Below are 18,013 nucleotides of genomic sequence, written 5' to 3'. Positions count from 1 at the left end.
CAGGGGGACGCATGCGCAGCCTTCCCTGGCAGGCTGTGATAGGGCAAGATTTACACAGTGTCAGCGTCAGGATGTTTTCAATGTCAAAGAGTGTGATGCTAGAAAATCACAGCCGGTCAGGCAGCAGCCGATCAGTGGGAAGGAAGATAGACATGTAGGACAGGTCAAGAGGACGGTGCTGAGTTGGAAGGCTGGATGTGGGATAAGGTGAGGGGAGTGGAAATGAGGAAACTGGTGAAATCCACATTGATCCCATGTGGTTGGAGGATCCGAACACAGAAGATGAGGCGTTCTTCCTCCAGGCATTAGATGCCTGGGATTTGGCGGTGGCGGTGGCCCAGGACCTGCATGTCCTTGGTGGAGCAGGAAGGGGAGTTAACGTTTTGGGATACAGGGTGTTTGGCTTGTTTAGTGTTTTACTGTTCGTTCACAGACCTTTTGTAAGTTAATTTTCCTCTGCTGCCCAACCACTGGCAATGTGCTGCTCTCTAAATGGACTAAATTTTCCACAGTATCTTTGCCAGTGAATAATTTTTTTCAACAAGAGTGCATTTTCCTTCCATTTCTGACCATTAAATTTTGCAACATTCTCACTTCCTGTAATGCATCCCTGTGTTTCTCTCTCCACAGATACCAGTGATTAATGCTAAAGCCCCATTGCCTGTGGAGAGGGTGATGTTTGACTTCCTTGTACAGCTGCAGTTCGTGTGGTGAAGGTGCTCCCACAATGTAGTTGGGGAAGAGCTGTTACAGATTGTTCACTGCGACAGTGAAGAGTTGACAATGTGTCTGCAAATCAACAACAGTTTGTATTTTTATCATTTTTATAATTTCACAGAAGTTGAGAATTTCTGACATAAGGCCACAGATGGGGATATTAGGTCAGGTGATCAAAAGTATTGCCAAATAAGCAGGTTTTCAGGAATACATTAAAAGAGGAAAGCAGGTCTGAGAGGGTCAGGGTGCGAATTCCAGATTGTGTTGCCTTGACCGTGTCGAAACAGCCAGACCGGTGAAGCAATGAATAAATGCATCTTTGGGAGTCTGAAAGAAAATGAGTTGTCGAGGTCTCACAGGTTGTGTGGTGCAGGGAGACAGGGATGTTCACAGCCAGGAATTACATCAAGGGAGAGAATTTTAAATTGTTGCTTGTAAATAGGAGCCTTTTGATGAATCAGCAAGTTTTGGTACAAGTGAACACTTGGGCAGTAGATATATAGATATTCTTGAGATTATATGTAAGTTGAATGTGGGAGGCTGGCCAGGACTGTGTTTGGATAACGAAGTCTAGAGATAACACAAGTATGGATGAGTATTTCAGTGAATGAGCTGAGACTAGGGTGGAGTTGGGTGATGTCACTGATGTAGAAATAGTAGTTTTGGAGTCTGACTCCTCCTCATCACTCCCCCTCACCAATTCACAAATTATGTTCCTTGTTCTGTCTGTCTTTTCTGGTTATGTCCTTCTCTCCAATTCTGCTCAGAACTAATATTTGACATCAAGGTTGTTGGAAAATCCTGCTCCATCTCCACTCTCCCTTTCCTTTCTGAATTCTTCATATGTGGTGTCCATCCAGGATCTATCTTTGTCCCCTCCTGTATCTCACCTATATACTGCCAGGAGGTGACATCGTATTGGTTTCACATGTACACTGACAATGCCCAGCTCTCTCTCCCCATCATCCCTCTCCATTGCTCCACTGTTACTCATTCATCAAACTGCTCACCACACGCCTACAACTTGATTGGCTGCAATTTCCTCCAATGAAACACTGCAATGATTAAATCCATTGCCTTCAGTTGCTATTACAAATTTCTTTCCCTTACTGCTGGGCCCCTCCCTCTCACTGGGAAATGCCTGAGGCAGAACTACACTCTTCACAATATTGCTCTCATATTATGACCCCAAGGTAATCTTCTGATCAGATGTTTACACAATCGCAAACACCAGGAATTCCAATCTCTAAAATGTTGCTTTTCTCCACCTCACCCCAGCTCCATTGCTACTGAAACCCCTTACCCATGTCTGTGTTGCATTAAAATTGGCAAATCTAAAACAGAACCCTTGATTCTGCAACTGACCCAGAATCTGGTTCTAGGTTCCCTCATGATGGGACACATCCTCTCAGTATATACCCTGTCATACTCCTTAATAAGCCTATATGTTTCAATAAGATCCCCTCTCATTCTCCCCCAAATCCAATGAGTCGAGTCCCAACTTCTTCAGCCTTTTCTTAAAAGATAGTCCCTGCAAACCAGGGATCATCCCACTCAATCTTCTCTGAATGCTTCAGATGAAGTGATGTATTTCCTTAAATAAAGGGACCAAACCTTCTCTCATTACTCCAGATGTGGTCTCACTTGCACTATATAAAGTGGCTCTCAGGTATATACTCCAAACTCTTATACTGCAAATCCCCTGAAATCAGGAACAATATTCCTTTTCCCTTCCTGATGACCTGTTGTAACTGTGTGCTAGCCTTCTTTGTTTCCTGCACAGTTACCCACTGGTCCCTTTTGTGTTGCAGGTTTCTACAGTTTCCACCATTTAAATAGTCCTCTGTTCTTTTATTACCTCCTCCAAAATGAACAACTTCACATTATCCCAAGTTATGCTCCATTTACCAACTTATCCACTTCTCCAACGAATCCCTCCCTGTAAGCAGTTTATAATCCTTTTGGAAGTTTACTGTTCTGCATTTTCTAGGAGATTCCCCCGTCATTCTAAATCTTTCCAGGGAGCACCGGGCAGTGGGAAGCATGCTGAGTTGCTGTCTTTTCAGAGAGACGCTTTGGAGTGACTGGGAGGATCTTGCTGCCCATTGGTTAGAATGGAGACTACTTGCCCATCAAGCTGCATGAACCTTTCACTCCCCATGTCTTATTGATGAGGCACAGCGGCAACACGGAAGGAAAGAAAAGGAAGCAAATCCTACTCTCCGCATCTCACTGACTCTTGGAACATTCTGTACCATGTGTCAAAGATCTGCCCTGTTCAGTCACATGAAGTACCAAGGTGGAAACTCATAGAAACCCACATAGATTTCCCCCTGAACTGACTGATGACCTCAAGGAGTAATGTCTACAGTCGTCCTGGGCCAGGTGGAGGGGATGGTGTGAGTTACTAACCTGACCTGACAGTGACAGATTTTATAAACTTGTATTACAGGATACTACAGGTGGATATTCAGATGGGAATCTCAGTAATTGTAACGCCAAACTCTGACTGAATTACTCCATTCATCAGGACCTGGATATTTGCACTGTGTGTGAGTATTTTGTTCCTGCTCAATTCCATTTACTGCATAAAAATTCTCCTTTGAATCAAACCACCCTGTCAATAGATCTCCCCGAAATCTTCAATATGTGTCCAGTAATCCTTTTATGATGAGTTGATGAGTGTAAGGTTTAACATCCTAATGTATATGTTTTGTAAGCACTTGTTTCTCAGCTCTCTTCAATTTCCTTTGCTACAAGGAGAACAATCTCAGTTTCCCCAAACCCCAGATTCCCCAATGTCTGATTGTTGTCTATAAGGCACACATGGGTTGTTTTGGAACATTCTCCACTTGCCTGCATCAGTGCAGCTCCCAGCAATGTTAAAGAAAGTGAACATCCTCCAAGAAAAAGCACTCTGCCTGAGTGAAGTCCCATCCACCACATTCAGCATTCCCTCTCTCCACCCCCGAGGTACAGTGGCATCACTGCGCAAAAGGTATAGTCAGTATTGTCCTACCAGACCATCGGGCTGCTCTCTCGTTATGGAGAGATGTCTGGTGGTGGTTTAACCTGAAGGTTACCACAGCCCAGGCAAGGGGAGAGGTTGAGAACAAGAGTCCATCTATTATAGATGGATATTCTTGATATGTATTAACAACACCCATGTCCCTGCAACTAAAATCCCCCATTCCTTGAACCATCCTGGTAACTCTCCTGTGCCCCCTCTCAGGGATCCTGCCATCCTTCCCAATGTGTGGGCGACCTCTGGTTTGCACAGACCCAGCTGCTCTGTGTTTCTGCGGGTGATGTCGTCATCGAGCAACAGTTGCACTAAACCTCACTGTCTGTGAGGGTGGGAGACACAGAAATCCCGAAAACATTTGAGATGTATTTAGTGTGCACTTGCGATGCCATGATACATGACACTTTTCCACAAGTAATGGAAAATAGATGAGGATAGTTCGGTGGTAGTTTTTTTTTCTCACAGACCCGATGGACCACCAGACCTTTTTCTGTTCTGTAGACCGCTGAGCTGTTTATTATAGGAATATGACAGGCTCCATTGGACATCAGGTCAGAAAAGGTGATACGAGAATTGATGACACGTGATTGGTAAATGTTTTTGGGAGGAAAGTGAGACGCAGAGGTTTAAGAGGAAATTCAGAAGCTCAGCACAGGAATTGGAAAGGGCCATCATCAAGTGAGAAATAAACATTGGGCATCTTGAAAGCTGGAAATAAAGAAAGGCACATATAGCAGAGCTTTGAGAGACTGGAGGGGATTAGACATGGGGAGGATAATGAAACTGGAGGAGATGCAAATTGGTAAGGATTGTGAGGATGGAGGATATTACAGAGATAGAGATATTTGTGATAGAGATTTTTGGATTTTGAGGCTGGAGAGGAATTATAGAGATGAGGAGGGTTTGTAAGGCTGGGTGAGGTGGCACTGGTAGGGAGAGATCCAAGCATAGAGGAATTTACAGAGGTAATGAGTCATAAAGTTATACAGCATCGACACAGACCCTGTGGTCCAATCGGTCCGTGTCGACCATAAATTCGAACTGAACTAATCGCATCTGCCTCCACTTGGTCCAAGTCCATCCTAGCATTCCCTATTGATATATGGGTCCAAATGTTTTTTTCCTATTAGAATCCCATTCCACTACCCTTTTGCTCTACATTTACCCCTGACTAATTCACTCAACTCAATCATTCCTGAACACTATGGGCAATTGAGCGCAGCCAGTTCACCTTCCCTGTACATCTATGGATTGTGGAAGGAAACGGGAGCACCTGGAGGAACCCACGCTGACATGGGGAGGAATATGCAAACTCCACATGACAGTGACCCAATACAGGAATTAAGCCTGTGTCCCTGGCGCTGAGAGTTAGCAGTGCGAATCGTTGAGCCACTGTGCCACCCTGAAATTGCAATTGTATTCACAGCTGCCATGTCCTCTGCAAGTTTATTCCACATGTGAAACACTCTCTGTGCAAAAACAAAAAATAAAATCCGGAACTTCTTTTTAAAGCCTTCCTTTTCTTACGTTAAAAAGTATGTCCCCAATCTTGAATCGCGCCCCCTCCTGGAAAGGGCACCTGCTGTTCACATTACTGAAACTCTTTAGGATTTTATAAACCTCTAATAAGGTCACCCCTCAGCCTCCTGTGCTCCAGTGAAAAAGGACCCAGCCTATCCAGACTCTGCTTATAATTCAATCCCTCCGTTCCCATCACCATCCTGGTAAATCTCTTCTGAAAGTGCTCCGATTTAATAATATCCTTCCTATAACAGCACAACCAGAACTGGGCACAGTATTCCAGAAGAGGCCTCACAACACCCTGTACAACCTCAACATAACGTCCCAACTCCGAGGTTCAAAGATCTGAGCAATGAAGGCAAATGTGCGAAACCCTTTCTCAACCACCGTGTCTGCATGTGACACATACTTCAAAGACCTGAACCCCTCGGTCTCTTTGTTCCATATCACTATCCGAGGCCCAACTTTTAATCAGTGTAAGTCCTGCCCTCGTTTGTTTTACCAAGATGTAATATTTTGCATTTATTCCAATCCAAAAAATCACAAACATCCTTCGAGTATAAAGGCAAGAATAGTATACTTAAGAGTAAAATCAGTAAGGCAAAAAAGGGGACAGGACTCCGCTTTGGCGAATAGGATAAGGAATAGGGAAAGGGTTTTTAGAAATGCATTAAGAGCAAATGGGTCACTAGAGAGAGAATAGGCCACTTCAAAGATCAACAAGGCAGCCTTTGTGTGGAGACGCAGGAGATGGGGTTGTTGGGGGGGATACTAAACAAGAGGCATCAGTGTTTACTGTGGAGAAGGACAGATTTGTGGGGGTTGTCAAGATTTGAGATCGTGAGGGTGATGAGATGGGAGGAGATTGGAGGATGTTACAGAGATTGTTATTTGTGATACCAGAGATAGTGATGGTCCTGAGTCTAGGGAGGATTTCTAGAGATAAGGAAGGGTTTAGTCTGGATGAGGTGAAAGTGATCTGAGGAGTTGTGAGGACCGAGGAATTCACAGTGATAGCGAGAGTTAGTCATAATGTTATACAGCAAAGTAACAGACCCTGTGATTAAACCAGTCCATGCTGACCATAATTCCCAACTAATCTAATCGCACCTGCCTCCGCTTGGTCCACATTTATCCAAATATTTCCTATTTATATACTTGTCTGAATGTATTTTAAACATTCTAATTGTTTGTTCCATATCACGACTCAAAGCCTTACTTTTAATTAGTGTAAGTCCTGCCCTCATTTGTTTTATCAAGATGTAATATTTTGCATCAGTATTTACTGTGGAGAAGGACACCGGAAATGTAGAATGTGGGGAAATAAATGGTGACATCTTGAAAAATGTCCATACTACAGAGTACTGGATGTCTTGAAACGCATAAAGGTGGACCTATCCCCAAGCTTTGTTCAGGTGTACCCTAAAATTCTGTAGGAAGCGTGGGATGTGATTTCTGGGCTTCTTGCTGAGATTTTTGTATTATTGATAGTTACAGCTGAGGTGCCAGAAGACTGCGGGTTAGTTAATATGGCGCCACTATTTAACGGAGGCGGTTTGGACAAGCCCGGGAACTACAGACGCTGTGCTAGACTAGGTGTTGGAGGGAGCCCTGAGCGACAGGATTTGCGTGTATTTGGAAAAGCACGGACTGATTAGGGATAGTCAGCATAACGTTCTGCATGGGAAATCATGTGTCACGTACTTGATCTGGTTTTTAAGAAGTAACAAACAGGATTGATGAGAGCAGAGCAGTAGATGTGATCTATATGGACTTCAGTAAGGCGTTCGACAAGGTTTCCCATGGGAGACTGGTTAGAAAGGTTAGATCTCACGGAAGTAGCCATTTGGATATAGAACTGGCTCAAAGGCAGAAGACAGAGGGTGGTGGTGATGGATGATTATTTTTCAGACTGGAGGCCTGTGACTAGTGGAGTGCCACAAGGATCGGTGCTGGGTCCACTACTTCTCATCAATTATATAAATGAATTGGATGTGAACACAGGAGGTATAATTAGTAGGTTTGTAGATGGCACCAAAATTGGAGGTGTAGTGGACAGTGAAGAATGTTACCTCAGATTTCAATGGGATTTTGATCAGATGGGCAAATAGGCTTAGGAGTGGCAGATGGAGTTCAATTCAGATAAGTGCGAGGTGCTGCATTTTGGAAAAGCAAAGCTTAGCAGGACTGATACCCATCATGGTCAGGTCCTGGGGAGTGTTGCTGAACAAAGAGACCTTGCTGTGCAGGTTCATAGCTCCTTGAAAGTAGAGGCGCAGGTAGATAGGATAGTGAAGGTGTTTGGTATGATTTCCTTCATTGGTCAGAGTATTGAGTAAGAGAGTTGGGAGATCATGTTGCGGCTGTTCAGGTCATTGGTTTGGCCACTCTTGCAATATTGTGTGCAATTCTGTTCTCCACCTATCAGAAGGATGTTGTGTAACTTGAAAGGTTCACATAAGATTTATAAGGATATTGCCAGGGTTGGAGGGTTTGAGATATAGGGAGAGGCTGTATAGGCTGGGGCTGTTTTCCCTGAAGTGTCAGAGGCTGAGGCGTGATCTCAGATTAGATTAGATTAGATTACTTTACAGTGTGGAAACAGGCCCTTCGGCCCAACAAGTCCACACCGACCCGCCGAAGTGTAAACCACCCATACCCCTACATTTACCCCTTACCTAACACTACGGACAATTTAGCATGGCCAATTCACCTGACCTGCACATCTTTGGATTGTGGGAGGAAACCGGAGCACCCGGAGGAAACCCACGCAGACACGGGGAGAATGTGCAAACTCCACACAGTCAGTCGCCTGAGGCGGGAATTGAACCCGGGTCTCTGGCGCTGTGAGGCAGCAGTGCTAACCACTGTGCCACCGTGCCGCCCAGAGATTTATAAAATCATGAGCATGGATCGGATAGATAGACAAGGTACTTTCACTGGAGTGAGGGAGTCTAGAACCAGAGGGCATCGATTTAGCACGAGAGGGGAAAGATATAAAAGGGACCTAAGGGGCAACTTTTTCATGCGACGGTGGTGCGTTTATGGAATGAGCTGCCAAAGGGAGTTGTGAAGGCTGCTACAATTGCAACATTTATTAGGCATCTGGATGGGTATATGAATAGCAAGGGTTTACAGGGATATCGACCAAGTGCTGGCAAATGGGAAGGGATTAGTTTCTGATATCTGGTCGGCAGGGACGAGTTTGACTGAAGGGTCTGTTTCCGTGCTGTATGTCTGTGACCCACAGCCGGGGATCAGCTCAGTGGGTTTCAGTCTCTTAAAAGGTAAATCTTACTCTGTTTTACATTTTAAAATCTGCAACATTCAGTAGAGTGAGTGTTTATTAGTTTAAATGCTTCTATTATGATCTTTTGGTTGAACGTTTTAAATATAAAATACAGGTACTACTGTATTCGAGTAGTCTTTTGTAAAGCTGTAAGACTGCCTTTTTCTGGGTCTACCGATTAAAATGCAGAGATGGCCATTCATACAGTGATGTGCACTTCCTGGAGGAGAGTAGGGAGAGGTTGAATGATCCTGATGATAGCGTGCAGGAAGTGAAGCAATACCTCTTGTATCACATGCATCTGATGGAACGGTGCTTAATGGTAATGAAGAATTTACAAGAGTCAGGTGTGTGATAGGTGGCAGTTTCAGGCCGGAAAACTGCAGATACAGTTAGGTAGATAGGTTACCTCTCGGTAAGGTAGGAGAGGGAGATAGGTAGAGCAGGAGTCTCCTGTGGCTATCCCCATCTGAAACAAGTATACTATTTTGGATAATGTAGGTGGTCATAGACTCTCAGGGGAATGTTGCACTGACAGCCAAGTTACTGCTACTGAGACTGGCTCTGCTATAATAAGAGGTATATCAGATTCCAAACACTCAATGATGATAAGGGACTCTGTAGTCGGGCACAGACTGCTGTTTCTGCAGCTGACAGTGAGACATCAGAATGGGATGGCATCTCCCTGGTGCCAGGATCAAGGATGTTTCGGACAGGTAGCAGAATATTCTCAAAGGGAAGAACGACCAGTGGGAGGTCATTGTACATTGGTACCAATGACATAGGAAGGGGAAAAGATGAAGTCCTGATGAGAGAATATAGCAAATTAACCTGGAATATAAAAAAGTAGGTCCTCGGTCATAATATCTGCATTACTCCCGGTGTTACACGCTAGTGAGAGTAGGAATAGCAGGATGGAGGAGATGAATGATTAGTTAAGTAGCTGGTGTAGGGCAGAAGGATTCACATCTTTTGATCATTGTAATCTCCTCTGGAGTAGAGTGGACCTGCATAAGAAGGATGGATTGTACCTGAATTGGAAAGTGTCTAATATCCAGGCAGGGAGATTTGCTAGTGTTACTCAGGAGGCATTAATCCAGTGAGGGTAAACCCAAAGAGATAGTGAGAAAAGAGTTATGTCTGAGACTGGTACAGTTCAGAAGTCAAACAGTTAAGGCAGGCAAGGGCAAGGCACTGAACCAGGTAGAACTGACAAGTTACACTGCAGTTACTTCAATGCAAGAGGCCTGACAGGGAAGGCAGATGGGCTCAGGGTATGGTTTTGAACATGGGACTATGATATCAAGAGTATGACAGAATCGTTGCTCAGGGATGAGTGGGACTGGCAGCTTAATGTTCCAGGGTGTCGATGCAAGAGGAAGGATAGAAAGGGGGACATGAGAGGAGGCGGAGTGGCCTTTTTGTTTCGGGATAGCATTATAGTTGTGCTTAGGGAGGATATTCCTGGGAGTACGTCCAGTGACGTTATTTTGGTGGAACTGGGAAATAAGAAAGGAATGATTACCTTGTTGTTATTATCTGCGTGGGCTTTGTCTGTTTGCTCTGGTTTCCTCCCACTATCTAAAGATATGCAGGTTGTGTGGATATTCTGGGCTGAATTGCCCATATTGTTCAGGGATGTGCAGGTTAGGTGGATTGGCTGTGTGAAATTGCCCATAGTGTTCAGGGATGTGCACGCTAGGTGGATTAGCCATGGGAAATGCAGCGTTACAGTGGTAAGGTAGGAGTCTCTGAGGGTCGGTGTGGTTGTGATGGGCTGAATGGCCAACTTCCACGCTGTCCGGATTCTCTGATAATTCTTCTAGTTTTAAAATAGTTACAGAAAATAATAGACCAGATATAAACGGTGTTCTAAATTGGACAAAGGTGAATTTTGACAGCACAAGGCCGAGAAATTTCAATATTCCTTTGCTATTCCCAGGGAAAGGGACGGCTGGAAAGTGGGAACATAAGAACATAAGAAAGAGGAGCTGCAGCAGGCTACCTGGCCCCTCAAGCCTGCTCTGCCATTCAGTAAGATCAGGGCTAATCTTTTCATGTCCTCAGATACACATTCCTGATCTCTCACCATAATCCTTAATTCCTTTCCTGTTCACAAATCTACCTTTTGACCTAAAGATAGTCAAGTTGATAATCTAAACTGCTGCACTCAGCAGCAAATTCCACAGATTCACAGATTTAGCTGAAGAAGTCCATCCTGAACTCAGTCCAAAATCTGATATCCCCTTATTTTGATGCTCTGCTTCCTAGTTTGACCCACCCCCAGCGGAAATCACCTCCTTGCTTATATCTTATCTACTCCGTTCATAATTTCCTATCCAACCTCCCATACTTCGAGATTCCAATGAGCATACTACCAGTTTCCTCAATCTCTCCGCATACGCTAACCCTCTGAAATCCTGACTAAAACTAGTGAGCCTCCTTGTGGTGTAAAATTATGTCCCAATACATGTGTGAATCATAATGTAACACGTATTGGGCCAAGCAGTGGAATGTGGTGAAACGGTTAAAAATTATGTCCCAATACATGTGTGAATCTAACCGGAATGGAGGTGTTGCTTAGTCCCGTGTGAATCTTATTACACACCTCCCCATGTGAATCTTCTTATCTGTATGTAACCAGAATGGAATGTGTTTTTTAGCCTTGCTCTGCTGTTCACATGAATGTTTATATCTGGAAAAGAGTATATCAGCTGGAAAAGTCTCCAGTTCGGTGAGTCTGCTCCGGGGTTACGTTTAACCGCCGAGCGTGGGTTGTTGGCAACCGCTCTACGAGAACTGACGGCTCCCAGTTCCGGTAACATGTAGAGTGAGTATAAGCCAGACCCGTTGTATGAGACCTGGTTGTGGCGACGCTGCGGGGAATAAAATGCCCATATTCTAGCAGACTCGCCTCTTGGTCGTTTGTTCTGTGTCAGACTACTCTCCTACGAACCTGACCTTGAGAATTTTTTAAAACACTCCTCTACACTTCCTCCAGTGTCAGTACATCCTTCCTGAAGTAAGGGCACCAAACCTGTACACAGTATTCCAGGTGTGACCTCACCAGCACCCTGTACAGCTGCAGCATAACCCTCCCTCTAGGAATGAAGGACAATATTCCCTTCACTGCCTTAATTACTTGCTGTATCTGCAAACCAACTTCCTGTGATTCATGCACAAGGACACCCAACTCCCTCTGTACAGCAGCATGCTGCAAGTTTTCACCATTTCATCATCAGTTTGCTGTTGGTCCGACCAAAATGTATGACCTCACCTTTCCCAACATTGAACTCCATCTGCCAAATTCTTACCCACTCACGTAACCTACCTGTATCCCTGTGCAGACTTACAGTGGCCTTGGCACACACTACCACTCATCTTAGTGAAGTTTACCTTTCATGAATCGATGCTGTGTCTGGTTGATGAGACAGTTTCTATCCACATAGCTCACTATTTCTTCCTTAAGAGATCGGGCATCTTCCCCACTAAGGACGTTATGCTAACGGGTCCATTTTAAAATATTCGCATCACATTTGCAACTTGCCAATCTGTCAGAACTGTCCCAGAGTCCAGCAAATTTTAGTGAATTATCACGAGTGCATTTGCTATTTACACTTTACCATCTGTTAACGTCCCCTGGGATGCATTCCATCACGGCCAGGCGACCCATCTATCTTTAGGCTGTTATCTTTCCCAACACGACCTCTTTACTGAGAATCATTGCTTCTCTGTCCTCATCTGCCATTGCGTCCATAGGCCTGCGACAACGAGAGTACACAGACAGTATGATCCTGTTAAGGCCTTAGCAGGTAGTGTGGGAAATGCTGCCCGTTGAGAAAAATTGAGGGTCTGGTCAAGAAAATGAAGGAGGGATATGGCAGGTGCAGACATCTGTGTTTGTGTGAATTCCTGGAGGAGTATAGGGGAAGTAGGAGTATACTCGAGGGAAACCAGGAGAGCAAAACGGGACATGAGAGAGCTTTGGGAAATAGGTTCCCGGAGAATCCAGAGATTCCAGAAATACACTAAGGATAAACGAGTAACCAGGCAGAGAATAGGAACCCTCAAAGATCAAGGAAAAGCTCCTGTTTGTCCTAGATAAGTATATACCTGTCAGGCAGGGAGGAAGCTGTAGAGTGCGGGAGCTGTGGTTTACAAAGGAAATGGAATCTCTCTTCAAAAGGAAGAAGGCGGCTTATGTTAGGATGAGATGTGAAGGCTCAGTTAGGGCGCTTGAGGGTTACAAGATAGCCAGGGGAGTCCTAAAGAAAGAGCTCAGAAGTGCCAGGAGGAGACATGAGAAATTGTTGGCGGATAGGATCAGGGTAAACCCTAAGGCTTTCTATAGGTATTTAAGGAATAAAAGAATGACGAATAAGATTGGGCCAATCAAGGATAGTAGTGGGAAGTTGGATGTGGAGTCAGAGGAGATAGGGGAAGCACTAAATGAATATTTTTCAACTGTATTCACTTTAGAAAACGAAAATGTTGTCGAGATTACTGAGATACAGGCTACTCGACTAGGTGGGATTGAGGTTCATAAGGAAGAGCTATTAGAAATCCTGCAGAGTGTGAAAATAGATAAAACCCATCCGGCCCAGTGGCCTTATCCTCGGATCCTCTGGGAAGCCAGGGAGGAGATTGCCGAGCCTGTGGCATTGATCTTTAAATCGTCATTGTCTACAGGAATAGTGCCAGAAGACTGGAGGATGGCACATGTGGTTCCCCTGTTCAAGAAGGGGAGTAGAGACAACCCTGGTAATTCTCGACCAGTGAGCCTTACTTCAGTTGTTAGTAAAGTGTTGGAAAAGGTTATAAGAGATAGGATTTATAATCAGCTAGGAAAGAGTAAATTGATTAGGGATAGTCAGCACGGTTTTGTGAAGGGTAGGTCGTGTCTCACAAACCTTTATTGAGTTCTTTGAGAAGGTGATCAAACAGGTAGATGAGAGTAAACCGGTTGATGTGGTGTATATGGATTTCAGCAAGGCGTTCGGTAAGGTTCCCCACAATAGGCTATTGTACAAAATGCAGAAGGACGGGATTGTGGGAGATAAAGCAGTTTGGATCAGTGATTAGCTTGCTGAAAGCAGACAGAGTGGTGGTTGATGGGAAATGTTCATCCTGGAGTCCAGTTACCAGGGGTGTACCGCAAGGGTCAGTGTTGTGTCCACTGCTGTTCGTCATTTTCATAAACGACCAGGATGAGGGCGTAGAAGGGTGTGTTAGTAAATTTGCAGACAACACTAAGGTCGGTGGAGTTGTGGATAGTGATGAAGGATGCTCTACGTTACAGAGAGACTTGGATAAGCTGCAGAGCTGGGCTGAGAGCTGGCAAATGGAGATTAATGCAGACAAGTGTGAGGTGATTCACTTTGGTCAGAGTAACTGGAATGCAAAGTACTGGGCTAATGGTATGATTCTTGGTAGTGTAGATGAGCAGAGAGATCTCAGTGTCCAAATACACAGATCCTTGAAAGTTGCCACGCAGGTTGACGGGGTTGTTTAGAAGGCATACAGTGTTTTAGCTTTTCTTAATAGAGGGATCGAGTTCCGGAACCATGAGGTCATCTCTATGTGGAGAGTTAGGAGAAGGTCGGATAATTCTCCTTGGAGCTCGGAAGGTTAAGCAGTGATTTCATCCAGGAGCAGATTTCTTTCCAAGATATTTAATTTAAAGAGAGACAGATGGAGAAATTATTAACGTCATAATTTTTAGTAACTGCTTTAAAGTAATTGGCAAATAATGCAGGTTAAAAATGTGAACATTATTTTATTCCGTAAGTTCTAAGCATGTGGATCAGTTTGAACGACAGCTGGATGCAGATTCAGTAATTATTGTCAAAATAAATTTGCAATTTAGCTTCTTTTAAGGAAGGATTTGGAGGAATACAGGCAAATGGGAGGTGAGTTGGGACAGACTGGCACCATCTCCAGAGGGAGAGAGGACAGCCCCAATGGGATGAATAGCCCCAGTCCCTCTACTGTGATACTGCCCTCTTTCACTCAATGTTGAAGCTCATTCTAGTGCAGAGCCATAGAGATGTACAGCATGAAAACAACCCCTTTGGTCAAACTAGTCCATGCTGACCAGATGTCCTAACCTAATCTCGTCCCATTTGCCAACACGTGGCACACATCCCACTACATCCTTCCAATACATATACCCATCCAGATGCTAAATGGTCTAATTGTAGCAACCTCCACCCCTTCCCCTGACAGAAGATTCCATACACGCACCACCTGCTGTGAAAAAAGTTAACCCTCTGATCCCTTTTAAATCTTTCCCCTCTCACATTAAACCTATGCCCTCTCGTTCTGGACTCCCCCACCCCAGGGAAAAGACATTGTCTATTTATCCTACCCGTGCCCCTCATGATTTTATAAACCTCAGTAAGGTCACCCTTCAGCCTCCAATAATCCTGGGAGGAGCGCATAACTCGTGTCACAATGGGGTCCGGGTGATTGATGGCAGCTTCAGACCAATAGGAGAGTTGGTGTGATCCTCCAGACAATGGGAGTGAATGAGGGGTGGGTCCAGTGGGCCAACACCTGACCATGAACTGTGCAGGTGCAGTGTCACTGTGGTGGGGGTGCACTCAGTGAGTGTGAAGGGAGTGAGAGAGACAGCAGAGACTGGGAGAGAAATTGTGTTTGTGTGGACTGGGAGTGTTTATAAACACGGTTTTAGGCGGCTAGATCTGAATTAGAAATTCCTGGTAAATTAGAACCAAAAGAACTGCGGATGCTGTAAATCTCACACAACAACCAAAAGGTACTGGTAAAGCTCAGCAGGTCTGGCAGTATTTGTGAAGAGAAATCAGAGTTAACATTTTGGATCCGCTGACCCTTCCTCAGAACTGATGCGACTGAAAAGAAATGTCAGTTTATATGCAGAAGGTTGGAGTTAAGGAGTAAATGATAGGTGGTGATAGAGTCCAAAGAAAGAGATGGGAGCGTTGGAGGGGGAGGGTAAATAGCTGTTTATGGGGACTGTTAGTGGCTAAGCATAGGTAGTGTGTAATGGCAGGCTATATGATAACAAGGACTGGTGTGTGGGTTAAGAGGCTAGGGCGCTAGGACATTGAAGAGTTCAGGACCTAAAATTATTGAATTTGATACTGGGGATAGAGGTGTGCAGGGTCCCCAAGTGGAAGATGACGTGTTGTTCTTCCAGCTTGCGTTAAAGTGTGGCGCTGGAAAAGCATAGCAGGTCAGGTAGCATCCCAGGAGCAAGAGTTTAGGGCATAAGCCTTTCATCAGGAATGCTGGGATTGGAGGGGGAGGGGTGTAGTAAGAGGGCTGAGAGATAAATAAGAGGGATGTGTGGGGTTGGTGGGAAGGGAGCTAGGAAGGCAATAGGTAGATGTAGGTGGAGGGTAATGGAGAGAGGGTGGAGTGAATAATTGGAAAGGAAGTTGAACAGGTGGGACAGCTCAAGAGGGTGGTGACGAGTTGGAGGGTTGGATCTGGGATAAGGCAGGGGCGGGGAGATGAGGAAACCTTGATTCTGTGGTTAAAGGGTCCCAATGTGGATGATAAGGTTTTCTTCCTCCAGGCATCAGGTGGCTGGGATTTGGTGGTGGAGGCAGCCCAGGACTTGCATGTCCTTGGCGGAGTGGGTGGGGAAGTTGAAGTGGTCGGCCACAGGATGGTTGGGTTGGTTGGTGGATGTGTCCCAGAAATGTTCCCTGAAACATTCAGCAAGTTGGTGTCCTGACTCCACAGTGGAGAGGAGACCACACCGAAATCAAAGGCCGTAATAGGTGAGGTGTTTGGATGTGCTGGAAAATCTCTGCTGGATGTGGAAGGGTCCTTTGGGGGTGAGGGGGAGGTGTGGGCACAGGTTTTACACCTCTTGCATTGGCAAGTGAAGGGGCTGGGAGTGGAGGGTGGATGGATCTGACTGGGAATTCACAGGGAATCGTCTCTGTGGAATGCTGAAAGGAATGGAGAGGAAAATATATCTGGTGGGATCTGATTGTAGGTGGTGGAATTGCGGAGGATGATGCGTTGTATCTGGGTGGAAGGGGAGGACTAGGGGGTTCTATCCTTGTTGCAGTTGGAGAGGTGTGGTTCAATGTCAGAGGTGTGGGAAGTGGTGGAGATACACTGGAGAGTATTGTTGACCACATGGGAGGGGAAATTGCAGTCCTTGAAATACGGGGTGTTTTGGTATGTTCTGGAGTGTTCTGCCAGCTTGCACCAAGCTTCACTGGAACACTGCAGTAAGCATGAGACAGATGTTGGCCAGGGAACAGACTCGTGTGTTAAAGTAGCAGGCAGCTGGAAGTTTAGGGTCTTTTTTGTAGCAGAACGTAGATCATCAGCTGCCATTTCCAGCACCTCCACTGAGATGCTGCCAGACACAGGTTCCTGTGCCCTTCATTAACAGCCAAGCACCCTCCCACTAGATTGTTATCCACTCCTTTGTCTTTCCAAATGTTACTGTTTCTTTTGGGCACTGACCTCACCTATTATCTACTCTTTATACCCCTATTTCCTGCAGTCCAAAGGTATGCAGGTTAGGTGAATTGGCCAAGCAGAATTTCTCGTAGTGTTCAGGTATGTATAGGTTAGGTGCATTAGTCAGGGGAAGTGTAGAATAATAGGGTCGGGGGATGGGCTTGGTTGAGAAACTCTTCAGAGGGTGGGTGTGGACTTGTTGGGCCGAATGGCCTGTTTCCACACTGTAGGTATTCTAATTTTCCCAGCTGCCATCGGTTCTGAGGAAGGGTCACTGGACCTAGAATGACCCTTGGTGTGTGCAGGAAGAGGAAACGGGAAAGGGGAGTTGGATCCAGTTTAGACTGGGAGGGTTTAATTACACTCTGTACAGGTAGTTAGGCCTGAATTAGAAACTCTTGGTCCCACGTTTACAGCAAATGGGAAAATGGCTGTGGCCCTCAGGCGGTGATAGGTCCTGAGTTATGGCCGCCATCTTTATTGGGGGCAAGGTACAGCGAGGCACATGGACATGTCCTCTTCCTGGGTGGGGGCGGGGTGATTGAAAGAGGAGCATTTACACATCAAACACATAACAAGAGAAATATTTGTCTTTACTGTTCAGCCTGCACTGACTGAGTTTTGTTTTGTCAATTCATTTTATAGGATATTAATTGAGAATAATTGAGACAGGGATCTCAAAAGCATTTTTCTATCATCAGCAGGGTAATCAGGATCTGAATACCATTGACATTTAACTGTGGAAGGAGAAAGGTGTGTCTGTTCTGTCTGTGGGCAAGTATCTGGTTTTTATTTCAAACAAAAAGCAGAAAGATGTTCAAATTTGTGGTTGGATCACCCTTGGGGTTTGTGTTCAATTCTGGGCCCTGCAGCTGTGGAAGGAGGTATTGGCCTGAGAGGGAGCACAGATTTATCCAAATTACACCTCGTCTCTTTATAGGAACTGTCAGATTTAGACCCAATCACCCACTTCATGATGTTAATCTGTAAAC

At 45.1% G+C, this 18,013-nt stretch overlaps 1 long non-coding RNA gene across 1 annotated transcript; it reads left to right on the top strand.

The window, feature by feature from the left end:
* The first annotated feature begins 635 nt into the window (after nt 1-635).
* LOC148135813 (uncharacterized) lies at nt 636-17,703 on the top strand. The gene is made up of 3 exons (XR_015754892.1): nt 636-805; nt 3,170-3,269; nt 17,667-17,703. It is a non-coding gene; the product is annotated as an uncharacterized LOC148135813 (long non-coding RNA).
* The last annotated feature ends 310 nt before the right edge of the window (nt 17,704-18,013 follow it).

Source organism: Chiloscyllium plagiosum, unplaced genomic scaffold (genome assembly GCF_037043375.1).
Source record: "Chiloscyllium plagiosum isolate Xiang-an unplaced genomic scaffold, Cpla_swu_hap1 HiC_scaffold_48, whole genome shotgun sequence".
Classification (NCBI taxonomy): domain Eukaryota; kingdom Metazoa; phylum Chordata; class Chondrichthyes; order Orectolobiformes; family Hemiscylliidae; genus Chiloscyllium; species Chiloscyllium plagiosum.
The sequence above is the reverse complement of the archived record's forward strand: the minus strand, read 5'-3'. Positions and strand labels throughout refer to the sequence as shown.